Genomic DNA, 10,912 nt, shown 5'->3' with positions numbered 1-10,912 from the left:
ATATATATATATATATATATATATATCATCTTATGTATTTAATTGTTTATTGTATTAAATAAAATAATGTATTTTGTGATTTGTGCGCACGTAATATATGTATTAGTAAAAAAAAAAAGTGCTATTGTAATAATGATGAGGATGATGATAAAAAGTTATAACTCTACATGAATCTAAACGGTTCAAATACACGTATATGTCACCGAAACTTTTCCTAACCTATTTCCTATACACTATCAGTGGCAGACGAGAATAAATGGTTGTTGTTATTATGTTGTAGTGTTGAACATAACGCCGCTTACACGCGTTCACCACCAGAGGGCGCTAAAACACAAAACATAGCCATGGCTTTTTGGCGCTAACTGGTTACTGGTTTTGTTTTTGTCCTGACTGGGCTGAGACGGTTGCTGTTATAAAAGCTATGACTGTGCAAATAACGAATGCCACAAAGATGTCACCAGGAACAAAGCCTCTCGACAAGCGTTCATTAAACTGACTTTCAGTCGGATTAGTGTCATGTTTTACACAGAGTAACTGCATGGCATGTCACACACACACAAACGTGTACAAGATTACTGAGGAAACATGAACATAGTGGAATCAAAGCATAGGGAAATCCCCGATTCCTCCATTTTTTTACGTTATAAATATTACAGCAGAATAGTGGCAAGATGCTAAACTGCAGATGGGTTTTGTTCACCTTCATGACCCCAAAGGACGTCAAAAAAAAAAGCATGTGGGACATTTCAAATGTGTTTAGGGTCAGACCGAGCCATTAGGATGTCTGACTCCTCCTGGGATTTTCGTATTGCGGGGGAAATTCGGTAAATGTAAATAAGACTGTAAACTGTTGCCCACAGGGGTCAGCTACATAAAATGCTTTGCTGTTAGCTTACAAGTTGCAGCTAAATTCTTGAGTCAGTTACATAAAAATGGAAATATTTTGAACGCTTAAAGACGTATCAGTCCTCGGCTGGTTGGTCAGACTAGTTTTCAAGACATATCAAACAAGAAATAAAGAAAGATAGCAAAAAGTAAAATATGCAGGTGCGGTCAATTCAGCTTTATTTATATATAGCTTATAAAGTAAGTCAGTGAGAACATTATAATACACATAAAATGCATATACTGTAGTTGTAATTACTGCTTATTAATAGTTAGCAGGATAGGTGTTAGGTAGAATTAAGGGATCTGAAAGTAGGGTCATGCAGAATATGGGATCAATTATACTACAAACTGATAATATGATAGTAATATACATGCTAATGAGATGCTAGTTAATGGTAAAATTACTCCCAAACTGAAATGTTACAATGCATGTAAATATGAGATGTCATCTCCCCATTATATGTCGCAGAAAGACGATACGTCAATGCTTAGTTTTATGATGAAGCCCGTTTTTATTTTATGGGAGCGATGCATTACAATGTATGATTTACAGCATTTAATGCACACATTTTAACATGATTTTTCGAGACAATTACGTATAAAAAAACAAAACCGTGTTTTGAAAAATGACTAGCAATATAAAAGGTATACTTACGTGAATCAAAATCAGTAAAGACTTTACAGCATGAACCAAAGCGTAGAATGACACTAAAAGGTTCCCAACAACACGTTTTAAAAATTGTTTTATGTTCAGAGTCCTTACTAATTTATTTACAAATCAAATATGATACAGTAGGCTTTGCAGGGTCTATATGGTTTGTTGCAATGCATTACATTTTAAATGATCTGCTTTTAAAACACCTATTAGTTTCTTATTAGCATGCATATTACTGGAATATTAGCCATTTGTTAGTGCTAATTAAGCATATATCAATGCCTTATTCTACATGACCTTATTCTAAAATCCCTAATCCTTCCCAATACTTTACTTTAAAATTACTTACAGTTAAAATTCAGGTTCAGGACAGAGATAAACATACTGTATCAGCTGCAATCTGTACAAAGCATTCGGCGAAACCTGTCGAGATTACCGAAGAGAAAATGTTGCACTGCTTTAAAATGGACAAAGTCACAGCTGAAGGCAAATGATTGAAACGGCTCTCTTGTCTCAGTCGCTCTCTCTGCGGCGTTGTTTGCTTGGCACGGCGCGTGATGGCCCGGTGACAGCTCCTTTTCAAGAGACAGAAAAGAAAAGTGATTGGTGAGCAAACATGGCCTTTCTTGCAGGCATGAAGTCGGCATAAAGAGAGGGAGGAAATCCACTCCGAATAAAGACTTTTCCCTGAAAAATGCGTGACACGACAAACACAACAAGTTCAGGTGGTTCACACGTCACATGCGCACGGGTTACTAAACTGCAGTAAAACAAAGCAACTGTCGGCTAATAAGTCAAGGTTTCTTGTGTAAATGCTTCTCTTGTATGTTCTTCGGTAAAGTCAAAGGCCACTGCTGACAGCGCTTTGATGCAGACAAACAAACACGCAGGCAAGCGGATGAGGAATGAGCCAGAGGAATGTACTCTGGATGGCAAACATCCCAGCCCTGTTCAATTTAAGCTTTTTACCGAGAAAGCCCTCCTGATATGACTCGGAGCGTTTCATCAGTTATGGTGCACGTATGGCTTAACGAATCGAAACAAGTCCCGAAAGCTATAAATGTCTGAAGCCAGCGTCAACATTCACGTTTGTATAATAATAAGATTAATATAGCTATGTTAGCCTTTTAGCAAACCATAAACTACAACTTTTGCCTTAGTGAACGCTTAATTTGCTGCTTCAAAAATTTGTAAAATAGTTAAGTTTTGGTGTTGGGTGGGATTTGGGATGTAGAATATGGTTATGCAGAATATGCGCTTTATAAGATTAATAAACTGTGAATATTATAATAAGCAATTATGGTTGAAAATTAAAAGATGTAATATATGAATATAAGAATTACTAGTGACTATTACATCCCTCAAGATACTGCTTGTTCCATTAACATTAACCTAAGGAAGGTTTATTTTACCTTTTAATTTAATATAATTTCATTTTATTTTATATACACACACACACACACACACACACACACATATATATATATATACACACACATACACACATATATAGTGTATATATATAAATATATAAATATATATATATATATATATATATATATATATATATATATATATATATATATATATATATATATATATATATATATAAACATTTTTATTTAATTAAAATAAAGAAGAATGAAAAGAAACATTACTATGTTACCAACAAGGCTCAAAAAAGCTTTAAAAGGAAGACATTTAATTACTGTGGTACTTTCCGGTAAACATATTCTGTGAGATCCGCCATCAATTCCTGACTAAATTCCCGAAGATACAACACAATTATGTCCTATTGCAAAAATATCTGCATTATAATATCTTCCTTGGAGGTTGTTTTTGACACTACTTTGTCATCTCCCCACAGGCATTTGTTTGACAAAAGCAAGTTGCGCATCCTGTATTGCAAAAGTATGTAAAGATGAAAGTTTGTTACTACGGTATGAAACTGTTGCAGAATGGAAAAAAGCTTGCGACATCTTATTTTCAAACACACTTAAAAAGAAACACAATACTTACAAATTGGGATATAATAGGAATTACCGAGACCAATATCACTTCTGCTGTGGAGGAAGAAGAGTATCACATTCTGTGACCTTGTTAGGAGATACACGCATAAAGTGTTTCTACCGGCGCATTCTAAACAAAGCAGACAGAATAAAGAAACTAGCTGAGAACTAGCTTTGAGAAACTAGCTCTGAGAAAAAGAAACAATGAAGCAAAACTGGGTGTAACACACACACACACACACACACACATTTGGTGCTGTGGTTTGTCCTTTAGCTATTTATCCCTCTTCTGTACCAACTTTCCCATGCACATGAGGCGGTTTGTGCTCCAGATGAATCTGTTGTGTTCTCCGTGCGAGTTCTTTAGCCGTTCTCGTCTCGTTCGTGAATCAGTGAGATCGGCTGGAATCTCGAGGGCCCTCTCTGAGAAATTCCCCATTGGTTTCTTTAATGAGCCTGTCTCCAGGCAGTAATGAGAGAGGCACATACGTAGCATCTGAGAAGGTTACCAAGTAATTATTTCTCTACCACCGAGCCTGTGGAAAAAAATCTAACAGTATACGTAATCTGAGTTCGGTGCTGTAAGTTTAATCGAGTGGCAGTGTTAAGTTAACTCTGATACTGCATGTCTATTACAGCTGAACCAACAGTGCAAAGCCTGCTGAGTCTTTAAACATTTACTGCACGGTTTAAACAAGAACATTTTTTAAATGTACTATAGTTCATTTTCTGAGTGAAAGCTGTTTGAAGTAAATCCTACAACTTTTTTTTTTTCGTGCAATGCAGCGCTATCAGCGTTACCCTTTAAAGGAACACTCCACTTCTTTTGAAAAAAGACACTTTTTCCAACTCCCCTAGAGTTAAACGGCTGAGTTTCACCGTTTTTGAATCTGCTGCAGGCGATATAGGGGTCTGGCGGTAGCACTTTTAGCATAGCTTAGCATCCGATTAGTTTGCATCTCACTCAAAAATGCACCAAAGTTTTGATAATTATCCTATTTAAAGCTTGTCTTTTCCGTAGTCACATTGTGTACTAAGACCAACAGAAGATTTTCTAGGCCGATATGGCTGGGAACTATATTCTCCTTCCGGTGCGTAATAATCAAGGAGCTTTGCTGCCGTACCATGTCTGGAGCAGTTGCAATGATATCACGCAGAACGATACTGATTCAAAAGCATGAGGAGCGTTTCGCTGTACTTTTATGTCACACACTGATCGTCCTGTGCAGTCGAACACATCTCTTATAGTGTTGGGGAAGGAGCCGTGTGTCATCGAGTCATTAGTCCCTTGCAAAAATGGTGAGGCTGGAAAAACGGTTTAACGGTTTAACTCCGAAATTAAGCACTATATAGTTCACAGTCTTTGTAACATTTCAAGCAATGCACTTCTAAAATGTATAATGTGTTTACAGTTATACTTCACACGGACTTCAAATAATTATATAAAATATCTTTCCATCCTTAAACCGCAAATGCTACAGTACGGAATTGAAGTACTGCATTTTTAAAGCTTTTTAGCGTTTCGTTTACTGCATGCCGCAGAACATAAAACTGCACTTTTCCTTGTCGTAATACCGCAATCACATGCCTTTTTTATGATTAATACAGCAGTGAAGCTTGCCGTAGCGTCTGCAGCACGAACAGGTCTCTGCGTATAAAAAATGCATTTCGGCTTGTAGTTAGTCACTCATATTTAATGCAATTTTGTTCTCCTTGCTTGTCGGGTAACATCAGTCCATTCCTGACAATATAATAGCCTTTGCTAATTTGTGGAATGTGTCACTTTTCTGTGTCGTCTTGCTAACCTGCTGCTGTGTCGCTAATACAGCCGGGCACTGAAGAGGGCTGCTTTTCATTAACACCCTACCAAACCACCGGAGTCCTACAGGGGGCCAATCAGCAATGGCAATGGGCTGACCCGCTCAAGCACACTTCACCCAAATCAGTGACTGCTACGGGGCCCTTCGAGCCGGAGGCAGGAGGCTTTTCCGAACGCTTTGTTTCCGAGAGCAGAAAGATCAGAGGCCCACCGTGGAGACGCAGCAAAGTATCCTCAGGAATTACGCCGGGCTCCACCTCATTAGACGTCGCTGTATGAGAGTAATGACAGGTGTACCGGGCCCGTGGGGCCCCGCTGTGGACTTTGACCCCGTTCACAGTGTGGGACAGAGTCTCGACCATGGGAGATTTTCACCTTTGTAAAAAGGCGGTTTGTGGATGGTGCAGGGCCATGGAGAGAAAAGTTACACCGGATGAAAAATTTGTACGTTAAACAGCTTCTGTGTCGACATAGAATTTTACATTTGATTAAAATGCATCAGACGGGGGCTGGTGAATTTTTTACACTGTAAGAAATTTGGGGTCGCCTTGATATATAATGCATCGTGAAAGTAGTTTTAATGCATTAATTATGTCTTGTAATGAATCTTATAATGTATTGTATGATTTCGTGAATGACTGTAACCACAGTTCTAATGCATTTTAATACTTATTGTTACATCTTTAGAAAGTATAATGCATTTTAACACAAACTTTTAAAGTTTGTTAAAGTAAACTTTTTTTGCACTTATTTATGAAAAGATATAATGCGTTACATTAAGAATACCTTTTTAATGCAGTATGCATTATAAATATATTTGCTAAGGCTGCATTTATTAGTTTTTAGGTATCAGAAATACAGTAAAAACTGTAACAGTGTAATATTATGACAATACAAATGTTTTCTATTTAAATATATATTTTAAAATGTTATTTTTAGCATCATAGTCTTTATTAATGATAATGTTGAAACATTTCATAATACTATTTTTTTATTTCGTAAAAATATAGAAAAGTAGAAAATAGAACAGCATTCATTAGAATTCTTTCTAACAATAAAAAACATAATCTTTACATCTACTGAATAATTAAATGTATATGAAAAAAGCAATAAATTTAATGTATCCTCATTGAAAAAAGTAAAAAAAAAATTGTTAATTAAGAAATGATTTAATTTCTTTAAGCCAATCTAATATACACAACATAGACATATCTAATAATAACTTGCATCTTCTAAGCATGAAGAGAACATTTTTGACTTTTGAGGGCATTCGTTGGAAGATGTTAAGACATTGCTTGATGGTTGCTAGGCTTACTGACCCATTAAAAAATCCACCCTCATCTTCATTCAGTCATTTAGAAAAATAACAGCAATCCTCATCTCAACAAGCCGCAAGATGTATCCTTAATACCCAGAGATGAGATTCACATCAAAGTTTAATACTTAGAGTTAAGGATTTGTTCGAATCTTTAACCCAGTATATGAATAATAATTCTTGTCTGAACAAGCAGTAATAATTACTGTAATGCAGTCAAAAGTCCCTGTGCTATTGTTACTAACATTTTCCTATCTTGGGGATTATGTATTCGGTGTTTATTGGCTTAACAGACTCTTACCTGAGGCTAATGAGGGAATTCGGTATTAAAATGCATTATCCATGAACTTCGCATGTTGTCAGATGGAAAAACTCCCAACTTTGAGTTTACCTTGCATTACTTCAGTTCCAACATTTCATCCTGTCATCCTCAGCTCGCCTCCATCTCAAGAGAGCAAACAGTCTTGCAAGTCACAACACGGACAGGCCCCAGTCAAAACAAACAATGCTCATTGTGAGAAATGATTGGTTTCATATCTGTATTAAGGAGCAGCGCTCGGTCCCGTAGCGAGATGCCGCAGTTAGTGTTTCAAAATTAATCGGGTCATTTTTCATCACGGGCCCTGGGAAAATCTGCTGAAGAAAATGTAAGCTGTGCCTACAAAGGCCACGTAAAAAGCTATGTGCAGTTGACAAGGCTTAGCTATGCAAATGCTTGGTGTTTTGGGATGCGTTTCCCAAAAGCAGGTGTGGACACAAGTTTCGTTGTTACCAATAGAGCTGAATGGAATTAACAGCTATAGTAAGCTGTTGAACTGTTAAGCATAAGCAATCAAAGGAGCTGAACTGGACTGCCTGGACTTCTTTCACTCACATTTAGTGCATCATTAAAAAACATATGTGAAAGATGACCACAAACTCTTCAGCAGCTGGAAACCTGTTTCAAGCGAACTCCAACACCAAAACTCCAGAAACCCATAACTTTGATGCCCAGATCTTTTTTATTAACAAAAAAGAAGAGGAGACGCTACACCATGTAAACATGTTCCCATGCTATTTTGAGACCTGTAGCATACATAAGATAAGCTCATTTTGTGTGTAAATTTCTCAATTGAAACATCTGTTATCTATATTCTATTGTGAATAAAACATTGGTCGCGTGAATGTGAAATTCTTTTAGTTTTCATTTTGTTCAAATTTAAAACCCAACATTTTTCCGGAATTCATGTTGTAAAAGACACCACAAAAACATCTTTCAAAGTTTTATATTTATTTGTAGTAAGCGAACATTTACTTACAAAGCATTTAAGTTCAGTTGTGTGAAAGTCGTTTAGCCTTTGTTTATGGTCAAATTGAGTTGTAAAAACTCAATATATATTTCTACACTTTTTTTGTCATTGAGATGACTGGAAAACAATTCTAATTAATCCCTATCTATTTTGATCTGAATTACTTAGCATTAGCTTGCGGTTACAGAAAATATATTGATTACATTTAATTTTTCTTTGGGGGAAAATACATATATTTGAATATCATTTTAAAAGTTTAGAGAGTCTATACAGAAAGTGCTCTGGTTTGATACCTAGGTAGTAGAAAAGTAATAGCAGATCTAATAAGTAATACTTCTCCTTACAAAGTGCTAGGAGACACATATAGGGCACAGAAAGGCAGGTGATTTTCTAGATTTCAGGCAGTCTGGATTATTTGTTTATAAGATGATAATGTATTTAGACTTGTTTCTTTCTTTCAAAGGAGACTTGACACAGTGCAAAATCTAAGCAATCTATTGTGTCAAATCTGATGAGACTGAGAAGAAAAGGCTCGTGTTTTAGGTCACTGTGGATATAGCAGTTACTGATCAGATCTGTCAGAACGAAACGGGTTGGTTTCCTCTGGCCTGAAAAGCAAACACGAGTTTAAACCTTGCCGCTGAATGAAGAGCTCAGCCTTTATTTTGCCAAACTTGCGCTGAATTGGAATAATCCTCTCGATGACCCTCGGTGACCCAGTTCTCGATGTCAGCAAATCATGTGCTGACGTGGGAACGGAGAGGAATGCCAGGTATGAACACGTTTCGGAAGTGGCTCAGTGTGGGTGTTTTGTCTGTGTCCACAGATGTGCGGCTGAAGGAGAGCAGGAGACGCTGACCTCAAAGGAAACAGATTAAGCCTAACCTTACTCTATAATAGCTATAAAACAAAGGGCCGCATGTGGGGAGGACGCAAGAGCATGCAAACACATTTACAAGCATAGTTCATTTATCTAAAATGATAAAAGCACATTTTCAAAGCGAGTAAATAAATAGTTCAATGAAAAAACACTTGGAAAAAAATGGTGCACGATGCACAGTATTAGTTTTTCTACTATTGCTAACATCCTTTTGTCCGATTTCTAGTCACATTCTCTAAACACAGTTAGCACAGCATTAACACAATTCATGTCGCTTTCCCACAATATTCAGTCAATAACACAAGTTTACCCCATTGCAAAATCGCGGATCTTATTATTTTTTTTACAAATGCTTAAACGCAACGTGTCAGAAATGAAGATGTAATGTTCCAAACCTAAAATGTAGTATAAAGCATCTAGTTCTGCGATAACAGCAGCTCAAAAGTAATGAAAAAGCTCTACAAACGGTGTTTTGTAACAACTGGTAAGTATTTTTAAGTCGCTTATTAATAGTTTATTCCTGTCTCACTTAATGGAATAGGCAGGTATTGAAGCTCTTTTCGCCAACAACAAGAAAAATACATTTTTGAATTGGTTTTGTTGATGCAGAACAACACAGAATTAGAGAGAGAGAGAGAGAGAGAGAGAGAGAGAGAGAGAGATAATGCCTGGAAGAGGGAGCTGAACAGTTGTAGGAGGTTTTTATTATGAGTTTTGAAACCGTTTACCTTCTTCATCACTGTAAAAAGGGTTTCAGTTGAAGTTAAACTGAAAAAGTTATGTTTTTTATATTGTCTATTATATGCAGGTAGAACATAAATATGATAAGTAATGTGGTTTTTATAAAGTCATCAACTGTTCTATGCTCTATGATAGACTATATGTTTCTGTTGGATAGAAAACTAGAGCTAATGAATCAGGTTTGCTGTGTTTTGACAGAGTTAGTATATGAAAGGGCTTACTTTAGGATTAGGTGTAAGAACAACAGCAAAGTAGTTGGATGCCTAAAACCTGTTAAGGAGGTCTTTTCTGGGACCCCCAAAATACCAAAACTATGTCAACAGTCTATCAGTGAAGAAGTTACCTGAGAAAAAGCCAGTGAAGAGCAAAAGTAGGAGATGGAGTGATGATAAAAGAAGTTTATTGAATTGGCGTAGTTGGGTATGTTTCAGTGCTCAGAATAAGTCATAACATGCATTGTTATAGCAAACAGCTTCAGAACAACGTCCCATGAACCTCGAGTCTCCAAAAAACCTTCCCTCGTATCTCTTATTATTCATGAAGGCAAGCAGCCCTTGAACCACACGGTCACGAGACTAAACAACAATGAAAAATAAAATGAGCAAACAGTATAGAACAGAAAAAAACAGGATACGATAGAATAGAAATGACAAACTAACAAACAAATTAAATGAATGCATAAATGACTGTAATGATTATTATAAATGCTTATTTGATCGAATAGAACAATACCATTGATTTAATTAAATGAAATGAGAATAAATGACTGAATAAATGAACGTAAAACAAAGTAAAATACAACACAAATGCACATAACATGTGTTTCTCTCGATAGATATGGTTGTAAAATTGATAACTAAATTGTGAGAAACTCTTTCCTTGTGGCCGTTTTGCCGTGAATAGCATATAAATATTACATCTTGTCCTTTGGTATATCATATTTAAATAAATGAATCTTATGTGACATATATATCACATTTCATGGTTTCTCCTGTGTTTTTTTTTTGCTTGGGTGCAGGGGTAAGTAAGCTATTGAGCATAATTATATAACTACATTAATTATACATGTGCAAAGAGTGTATGATCAGACAGATAAAGTCAGTGGAACGAAATGGGGATGAAATTGCGTCACAAGAATGGCCTTTATGTAATTACATCACAACACTGCTAACTCCGCGCCATAAACGTCACGATCCAAACTGCTGTTAGCCTCGTGCAAAAAGCGCAGGTACTTCAATAAATGTCATAATTCATTATTTATAGATGATTTTACAAACACAACTGTGAATTTATTAGCTGACTTCACAATGCATCCC

Source organism: Puntigrus tetrazona, chromosome 7 (genome assembly GCF_018831695.1).
Source record: "Puntigrus tetrazona isolate hp1 chromosome 7, ASM1883169v1, whole genome shotgun sequence".
NCBI classification, from domain to species: Eukaryota; Metazoa; Chordata; class Actinopteri; order Cypriniformes; family Cyprinidae; genus Puntigrus; species Puntigrus tetrazona.
The sequence above is the reverse complement of the archived record's forward strand: the minus strand, read 5'-3'. Positions refer to the sequence as shown.